The sequence below is a fragment of the Alexandromys fortis genome, unplaced genomic scaffold, assembly GCF_014885135.2.
Source record: "Alexandromys fortis isolate MF-2015 unplaced genomic scaffold, M_Fortis_MF-2015_v1.1 scaffold_5, whole genome shotgun sequence".
In the NCBI taxonomy this organism is placed as follows: Eukaryota; Metazoa; Chordata; class Mammalia; order Rodentia; family Cricetidae; genus Alexandromys; species Alexandromys fortis.
In genome coordinates this window covers 6,207,742-6,217,528 of record NW_026067924.1, presented here as the reverse complement: position 1 = coordinate 6,217,528, position 9,787 = coordinate 6,207,742, and the positions used below count along the sequence as shown (strand labels likewise).

The window sequence follows — 9,787 nt, the reverse complement described above, 5'->3', positions numbered from 1 at the left end:
AAAAAAGATTGCTGGGTGAGGAAGAAGAACCTTCATTCAACTGAAGGAATTCACACCTACCTGAGCCAAGATGCTCTGAACTGAAACAAGGTGGTTAACCTTCCTCTGCGGGCGGCAACACCATTTCGTACTGAAGGAGGCTTGGGTGAGGTGGGCACTAATTAAGCCACTAATTAAACCATTAAGATGGTTCTCAAACTTGGTTTTACCAAAGATACTCAAAAGCCCAAGAGACTGGAATATGCACTTTTTTTTTTTGAAGAAGTATCTTAGAAGTATAGAAAAGAGGGTCAGATCCACAGGGGGGTAGGGTTGGGAGGGGCTCCTATGGGTTTTTTTCACCAAGAGTCTTTGAGATGAAAGTTATAGTGTAATGTCCTTCCATCCAACAATATGAGTAGTTCAACACGTTGCAATGTGATGGAAAAAGAGAGTCGGAGGACTTGGTTTCTAGTCATGGACGTACTATTTTTATTAATTGCATCTGTTACTTTGGTGCAGTCCTCTGGGCCTCAGGATTCAGATCCATGTTACCAGAGTTCAGCAGACTGAGAGCTAATGATTTCCACTCTACAGTGTATGCATTTAAAAACTCAGCTCCCCTCAGTTGCCCATAGAGTCATAACTTTTTGTGATAGTTTAAAGTAACATTGGGATCATTCTCTTCCAGTTTGCCTCCCCTTGGCTTGTTGATGTCATCACATGCAGAAATAGAAAACTGGTACAAAACCAGTTCTCAGATTCTGTGTGCCAGAATATCTGATGAGCTCATTTATTGCTCTTTTACTTTTGAAGACTGAATATGACTCAAATAGTAGTGACTAACTACTTAAACTTTGGGTCTAGCTGTGGCCTACATTTCCTGTTTCTTTGCTCTTAGTTTTCAATTTTTCCCTGTTTGCTTCATCTTTTAGTTCCATTTCCCTTCTCTATATATAAATTAATATGAGGGCATCCAGAAGTTAGGCAGAAACAAATGGGGCAGCTGGAGCCAGCTTAGGCAACTGTTCTAAAAGCAGTGCCTTGGAAGAAGTGTTGTCTTATGAAGGCATGACTTCTACATGACTCTTTGTATCAGCACATGTGCCACTTCACATCTCTTAAATGGCTCATTGAGGATCTGATCCCATGCCCACTCATTCTGACTCCAGGAAACTGCAGTTAGTAAAGTGTGTATGGTATAGTGAGAAATTCTGGTAATGGGGACTTGACTTCCCAGCCTGTGAAAGGATTCATGGGAATGCAGCTTGTCTCGGGGCTTTTGACAGCGGCCAAGGATCTGGCTGACGCAGAGTGTGAATTAAATGAGACCGGGGAAAGAAGAAAGTATTTCCAGTGGGCAGCCTATTGGGGAATCATAGCCAGCAGAGCCCGAGTCAAAGATGGGGTCTCAGTGGCAACTTACAGCTAAGCCAGTAGTACTCTCTTTCCTGTGTTTTCCTCCAAAGCATCTGAGTGTGCATACTTTCAGGAACTGGATGAGGAAGATAGCCATAGCTGAGGCACAGACTGTAGGGTCAGACAAGTCTGGATTTATGAGAAAGGCAGGTGTTTTGGCTGTGAGCCTTAACAACCAAGTCTGGGTACTCTGCCTTGGGGAAAATGAGGGAGTAGCTTGAAGGGACTCCAAGCAATTCTCTGAACTTATCAAAGAGGCAAGCCTAATTCTGAGACCTAAGCATTAAAGAGATGGCTAGCAGTTCTGAGTATTGCTACTCCTTTAGAGGACCCGAGTTCCTGTCTCAGCACCCATCAGGTGATATATAACTTTTGAAGTGTAACTCCAGTTCCGGGGTATCTGATGCCCTCTTATGGCCTCCACAAGCACCCACCTATATGTGCTATACAAATGCATAGATAAGACGCATATACATAATGCAATGAAACAAACAAAAAAAAACCCTGATCTTTATACCTAGAAAACATGAGAATCAGGGAAGCTCTGCTATATCTGACAGAAACTTCCAGGAAACCCTTTGAATGTTTTCTGCTTTTGTGACATTTTGTTCAAGACCCAGTTCCCATAGAAAGAAATGATCAGTTTGATCTTGCTCTTTTAAGTGTTATGTTGTTAGAAGAGGGGCTGTTGTAAGCGGAGACTGCACTTTAGTTTTCTGGCCTCCTATACCCGAATAATCACACAGAAACTATATTAAGTACAGCATTGTTTGGCCACTAGATCAGACGTATTTCTAGCTAGCTCTTACATCTGAAATTAATCCGTATCTATTAGTCTATGTATTGCCTCATGGCATTACCTCATTTTCTCCATGTCTTGTTTCCTCAGCAACTGACTTGTGTCTGCTTGACTCTTCCTACTCTCTCTCTCTCTCTCTCTCTCTCTCTCTCTGATTGGATTTCGCACCTGACTTTACTCTGCTAAGTCGTTGGACAAAGCAGTTTCTTTATTAACCAATGGTAATAAAACATATTCACAGCATACAGAGGGTAATTCCACATCGTAATGTAATATTTCACATGAAATTGTTTTATGCAAAGGAAACTTGGGTAGCCTTATAGAAACAGGGAGTGAAGGTTGTTGGGCAGAGGAATAGGGGAATGTGATATTTATAAATGAAAAAAAAAATTTCAGAGACTTTGGGCAATACTTCTAGTACCCAAGCTTTGTATTCCAAAACAGAAAGCATAAGCTGATGAAGATGTAACACCCATTTTATGGTTCTTCCTGTTGGAGGTGTAGGAAAGGACAAAGCCTGAAAAGCTGTCAGTACCGGGACCTAGACTGAAGATGGAAAGGACTCCACTCTAGTTTTATGATCTGCATTATTTAGATGGACAACTAGTATGAAGGTATGGTTGGGCCAGGGACAGCCTGTCCGATAAAACTAGGGTACACCAGTCTGTTGACAAATACTGTTTCCTTGGATTTGGTTGTGATAAGTGAATATACTTCCATTTTGTTACTAGCAGCTCTCACTGCTGCCTAAGATTCCATGTCTTACCATGCTAAAGATGGCATCCATCAGTGTTCCTAATACTGATAGTGCTTCCTTGGTTCTCCCATGGATCTGCTTCAGGGTTAGCTGGTAAACATGGCGGCTGGTGAGAAGAGTCTGCTGCAGTGAGTGATCATTCGATAGTAAGGCTCTCTGAGAGTCCACAGACAAGTGGATAGCAGGGAAATCTGAGCGTGACGATAAATCTTCAGTGTTGTTCTTAGCACCCTAGCTTTTCCACAGAGAGAAGCCAAAAGGCTAACTATATATTTAAAAACTAGCCCTGGCCTGGATGTTGGTGTTCTGTACATGGCTTTGATTTTCCAGTGCAGGATGACTTGTTCCTGTATTTGCACATTCAAGTGCATGCACACTGCTGTCTAGAGTTTCAGATCTTTCTAAAACGGATTCACAGAAACATCTAACCTCACCAACCTCTTTATGCCACCTGCCTTCTCTGTGAATGCACTGCTTAGAGCTTTTCAAAGACAGAGGCTTCAGAATTTGGCAGCAAAAAGCATGGCTTCTAACACATTTACGCTGTGGTTGACAGTAGCAGGTATTTAACTCTGCTGTGCCTGGTTGGCCTTGCCATTGTTACATGTGTCATGCTAGCTAACATTTATTTAGGAAATAGGTGCCCACATTTGTATGTTCACAACACACTTGGGGTTTGGGCTATTATCTCTTACATATGCTGTACTTGCCCATGGAAAAGAACCCTCCCCAAGCACACACCTCTAAGTCTGATGTTTAGTACTTCTTGATCTATAATGACTAAAACTGAATTTGAAGCAAATTCTTTTTCATCTTGTTCCAGCTATTAATTTCCAGTACTTTAATTTGTGTTTGAAAGTCAGTTAAAAGTGAAAGTTCTCGATCAAGAGTGATTAATTGGTGGGCTAGGGTGGAAGGCTAAGGCTCTGGCATGGCTTTAAGAGACTATAAAGACCAGGCTGGGATACTCATTGTTGATGGTAATGGCTTTGAAGAGAGCCAGAGGTCAGAACTGGGGCTGGATTTTTAAATCAGGCTCATTTCTCAGTAGCCCAGCCTAGCAGTTGCTGCCCTCCAGGGCGACAGGTCTGACTCTGCAGCTGGAACAGGCACATTTTGGTGGCGTATGGCAAGAACACCAAAGAGAAAACAGAGCAACAAAGCAAAAGGGAGCAGCGGCAGGGGAGGAAACCTCCAGACTGCCTTGCTAGGGATTCTACAGCAAGGCTTTTTTATTTTGTTGGAAGTCCGGATGTTAATTCTTAAGTGTGCAGCCTGTTAAAGACCTGATGACTCAAAGTTTGTCATCTCATGTCGGAGTCTGCTGAGCAAGTAGTGATTAGTTCTGGGAACTGTAATGTGCAGATATGGCAAATAAACAAGGTGTTAGCACTTGCAAAAGCAGAGTGTACATTATGCCTCATTGATATCTTGTAATTCTTCTAATACCCCACTGCTGTTATATATGATGCCTTCCAAAAGAGACTAATTAACTCTTTGAGTAGATAAAAGCAAAAAATGTTAAGTATCTTGAACACAGTTGAGTCTGACGGAAACTTTATTGCTGTGTGCATGGAGAGAAGGGTTCTGACTGGCGTACAGGTGGTCCCCTGTTGTGATGTAATATAAGCTGCCATCCACATTCAGGAGGAGCATCCTAAAATGAGCTCTTCATACCCGAGTCCTTGCTGACATGTTGGGTCTTTGTTGTCTTACTTTATTTTTGTTACCACTGAAATCTCTAAAATGAACTGAAAATCTAGTAGGAAACGGCTGTTGAGTGAGTAAATCCTTGAGTCCTGGGTAGTAGTGGCTGAACCATAATCTACGGGCTGATTGAAGAGAGAGTTATGGAGTGGGAAAAGACAACCCTCCGGTAGAAATGGAGCCAGACTAGGCTAGAGCCAGGCAGAGTTTCAGGAGCCAGCGTGGTAGTGGCAGAAACTTCAGGTGTATGTAGAAGTGTGGACATGGACTGGATGGGGCCAAAGGCAGGAAGAAGTGTGGCTAAGTCTGAATTAATGGTCTTGGATGGGAACTTTGGAACCTTATTTCGATGGCGACTAGGAGCATGTATGTTCTTAGGCGTGAGTACTAGAGGACTCAGCAAGTGTATCCAGAAAGATCTAGGAGGAGGCGGCAGAATGAATGGGCTTGACTGTGAGGAAATGTAGTCTTGGGAATTATGCGTAGTGCTTCCGCTGGATACAGGAAGGTGTTTTGATTTGCGACGCTTTCAGGAAATAGATGTGACAGTGGGGTGATGAATGTAAGAATGTAAATCCACAGACATTTTCCGTAAAGTGTGAGCTTTTGGGGCTCATCGGAAGCATCAGCTCTTTGGGCCAGTCTCCCAAAAGTCTTCCCGTGAGAATAATTGCAGGGAACTCACATGAATACTATGGTCGCACGTGACTGAAGGACGGTAGTTTGCCAACCCCTAAAAAGAGATGGGGAAAGATGTTTAGCTTTAGAGAATAGAGTGCAGATTAGGCAACACACTGGTAACTTTGTAGCCAAAATTTCATTACATCTGTTCTAGACTTCACATCCCTTGGAACAATCTTGCAGTTAGTGATGGTGGCTTCTTTCTGTAGATACCCTCTGTAATCTGCCTTAAACACAAGGTCCTGGTGAGAGCATTACCTACAGTCTTTAAGAGAGTATTCCTCTAGGTGTCTATATATACAGAGTTTTTGCTTTTTTTTCCTCAAACTTCCAATTTTTTTTACTTGTACTATGTGGAGCTAGCTCTTTCTGATGTTGACTTCAGTGTTATTATGGTGAGCCCTGTCAGTCTTGGACTTGGAATGTTTAATTAATATTCATTTATTTTATGATCAGGTCGTGTGTGAGTGGATATATGTGTACCTCATGAGTGAAGCTGCCTGTGGAGGTCAGAAGGGGGCGTCAGATTTCCTGGAACTGAAGTTACTGGCAGTTGTGGGTCCCGCAAATGGAACTGGGGTTCTCTTCAACAGCAGCTGGTGCTCTAAACCACAGAGCCACCCTTTAGCTCCATGGGCTGAGAATTTAAACCACTTTCATCTATATAGATGGGAAGAAGAGGCGGTGATTGCAAGATTCTTACACAGGAAGCAAACTCTAGAATTTGTAAATATTTTTTTGTTTGGATTAAGTTGGTATTGCCAACATTTTTGTTGTTCTGCTTCCTTTTGTAAAAATTCCGAAAAATCCAAAAAAAAAAAACACAAAAAATAAACAAAAAACAAAAAACAAACAAACAAAAAAAAAAAACCCAAAATTCCGAAACCTTATATTTTTGCAATTTTTCAGTTTGTGTGTATGTGTGTGTTTAGGAGTGTGGTATATGTGTGGATGGTGTGTCCACCTATGTATGTCCACATGGTCTAGAAGGGGACACTGGTACCCTGATCACTCCACTCTGGCTTATTCCTTTAAGACAGGCTCTGTCACTGACTCTAGATCTAGACTGGTGGCCACCAAGCCCTGTCTACATCTGCACACCACAGGGGTCACAGGTATGTGTGGCCACACCCAGCTTTTTATTTGGGTGCTAGGATCTAAATTCGCATCCTCATTCTTACACAGCAAGCTCTTATATGTGTGTATGTGTACACAGAGACTTACACATACTCACAAATTGTAGAAATTGGGTTTCTTAGAGGTCATAAAGAGAATAATCAGAAATAATTTATATATACAGTCTTAGAAAATGATACTGCAACTTGAGAAACTTCATCTGGAAAATGCCCCCCCTTTTATTTTCTACTGTTAATCCTCTTATACATCAGAATAACCTTCTATAGAATTTAATTTTAAAGTTTTGTCATTGTGAGAAAGGTCTTGCACATGCCATGCCACATACAGGACAATTCTGTGCTGTTGATGCTCTCCTTTTACCTTTGTGTAGATGCTGAGGAGGGAACTCTGCTTGGCAGTTTTTCAGGGCAAACACTTTCACCCAGTGAGCCATCTTGCCAGCTCCAAATTGGCTTCATGAGGAATTGTTGTTCATTTTCACATTTTGGTTGGACTCTGAAAAGAAAGGTTTTCCCTCAAAGGGTGACACAGAATGTGTATATGATCTTGCCACTCTCTACACCATGGCCTAGCTATGGCCAAGTAAAGATTGGTGAAATCAATGTCAGCCTCTGCAGCTTCTGTTGCTTCTTGTTTCTGTTGAAAATACTTCACCTCACTTCACAGATACCTTTGTTTTTAGCTCAGTAATAGGGACTGACTGTAGATTGGAGGATAGTCACTCTACCTGGAGAGATGGCAGGCAGATAGGTTAGGTGGCAGCTTGGTGAATACTCACTGCACTTGGCTCCTTTGACTTCTTTCTGCTGGACAACATCCCATCCAGCTTTTGTCTAGGCAACCACATTACATCAGGGACATGGAGCAGTTTTCTCCCTTCTTAGTTCGAAGAACACTTTGTTTCTCCACTGCATGGCCTGTCTTCCCTTCTTGTCCATAAGTGCTCTAGGCTCCCAGAGCAGTAGCCAGGGCCTTGTGCACTCTGGGCACACTGCTGAGGGACTGAGAGGTTTTGAGCAGAATGCAGAGCTTGCCCTAGTAACCTGTGGGCTGAGCACACAAAGTGGTGTTTACTGCAGAAGTAACCCATGGACCTAGCGCACCAAAGGGCATTTACTGAAGAAGCAAATGCGTGTGTGAAGAGGAGAAGACAGTGAGCACTTTGGCCTCATTGTGTAGAATGTGTTCCAAGCCTGAGCTCCACCACCATCCCCTGTTCCTCTTGGGAATCCACTGCCACAGAACTGAACTCACAATAATAGGCTGGTGAGACATGATTTACTGTTTCCTAAGAGCTGGGTGTGTGTTTGGTAACTGGCTTGTTGGGGAGGGGGGCTCTACAGATGCACAGAGCCGGAGGCCTCACTGCACTGGAATCTGATAGTTCCCTTGTTCTTCTTTCTTTACGGCTACCGAGGCCATAAAATCAGAGCTAGCATTGCTCATTCACACCCAGGATGGAGCAGGAGAATGAGAAAGCAACTGGTTCAAGTGCCCCACAGCCCACTCAGGTTGTCTGGACTCTAAGCAAAGAACAAATGGAAGAGGAGATTGAGGGACAAACAAGAAGAATAATGGATTCTAAGAGATACCAAGACGAAGACTTTGTATATAAAAAGGGATTTGAGAAGAATGGAAATTTCCCTGAAGGTGGAAATGAAGAGAATAAAAGTAGTTGTGGGTTGAAAAATTACCTATAAATTATGCTTAACTAACTTACTGAATAAGTATAAATCATAGTTACATAAAATCATTTTATTTCATTATGCTAATGTTGATAAATTTTAATTTTCAGGTATACATGCCTAAAGACCTCAAGGCTTTTAAACACACAATAATGAAAAAGCTAATTAATCACTTATGGGCAGCATTCCCAAGTAACTATAGAAACAATTGCAATTAAGAAATAATGCCCTATCCACAAAGAATAAAAATACATGCCCAGATAGGAAACTTCATTATAAGCTACAAAGAAAAACCAGAAGGATTTTGTTTCCTACATTATCTAATATTTCTAAGTGTGTTTTGGGGGAAGGGAAAACAAAAGTGAGGAGCTCGCCCATATGGATTGTAGGATGTGTTCCAAATCTGAGTTCTACCATTACCCTCTTGTCCACAGGAGCTGACTCACAAAATAAATAATTGGTTGATAAGACGTGATTGACTACAGCAGAGAGTCATTTCAGAGGCCTATATCCCTAAATGACTTTTTGTCTATCCTATTAAATCTTTGGTCTTTGCAGACCATCAGATCTTTGTTCATGCATGTTATTTTAACTGTCTTTTTGATCCTCAAGATAAGACAAACAGGGTTGTCATTTCAAGTGTTGATTGAGAACCATAAATAAAATAGGGCTAGGTCAGGGCCAGACATAATGCAGGGGACGTGTGGCCAAGCATATATGTTCATCAGTCAGATCCTTCGCATCTCTTAGTTCAAGAGTTTCAGAAACCAAGCCCTCTATTCATTTTGTGTTGATGCCATAAGGCTAATTCTGCCATAAGGAATAGTAAAAGTAAACTATTAACACTCTTTAGTTTTAATAGTCATAATACCAACTAAAGTAAGAAGTGAAAGGGGAGGGGACTTGATTGATTTCATAAACAGAAAGCCCATGGTGTTAGTTTGTTCAGGGTGTAGCTGAATCCATTCCACACAGCTAAATCGCAGCAGAGTGGATGCTGTACTTTACCTTAGGCCCTTTCACTCCCAGCAGAGTTCTCTGTCTATTATATTGTGCTACCCTTACACTAGTACAATCAATATCAGAGGAATTAAAAGTGAAGTGGAACAAGAGCATGCCTCAGCCTGGGTTCCCAGTGATCATTTATGCTGATTTTACCTCTTATGACCTGCACATTCCACACTCCTTACAGAAGCTAACAAATGCCTGTGGGCTCCTTCATTAAAAAGTAGATCATTGCTTTGTACCCACTGTGCCTTCAGCTGAGGACGCCAAACCATGTGTTCATTCCTTCACCTGTGCATACTAAAGACATGACTTTGTACTTCCTGGGCTACAGATACTGTGCTAATTTTGGGAAGCAGATGTAAGGGACACACAACTGCATATAAAAATGGCCAAGCAGGGCACATAGCAAATATATTGTTTCATTTCATTTTTTTTAAGGAATGCATAGCTCCATTTGTTCATTCTTTTCAGCAGTAAATAAAAGTTCTACACTTAGTAGCCAGTAGGAGGCATATTATGCATCAATGTTGGGCATAAAACATCACTTGTCGAGATGTGGAGAACTGCAGACAGTTGAGTGTGGCAGGGGCTTCACTTGGGAAGTCTCAGAAGGTA

General features: G+C 41.9%; 1 protein-coding gene and 1 long non-coding RNA gene across 7 annotated transcripts in view; one reads left to right on the top strand and one right to left on the bottom strand.

Annotated features, from left to right (window-relative positions):
- The window catches only part of Fars2 (phenylalanyl-tRNA synthetase 2, mitochondrial), a 376,567-nt gene that overhangs the window by 186,615 nt on the left and 180,165 nt on the right, over positions 1–9,787 (top strand). The gene's annotated exons all lie outside the window — the stretch shown is intronic.
- Positions 2,439–7,359, bottom strand: LOC126501491 (uncharacterized). Its single transcript, XR_007591692.1, has 3 exons — positions 7,258–7,359; positions 6,840–6,974; positions 2,439–5,394 (listed from the first exon to the last, which is right to left on the bottom strand). It is a non-coding gene; the product is annotated as an uncharacterized lncRNA (long non-coding RNA).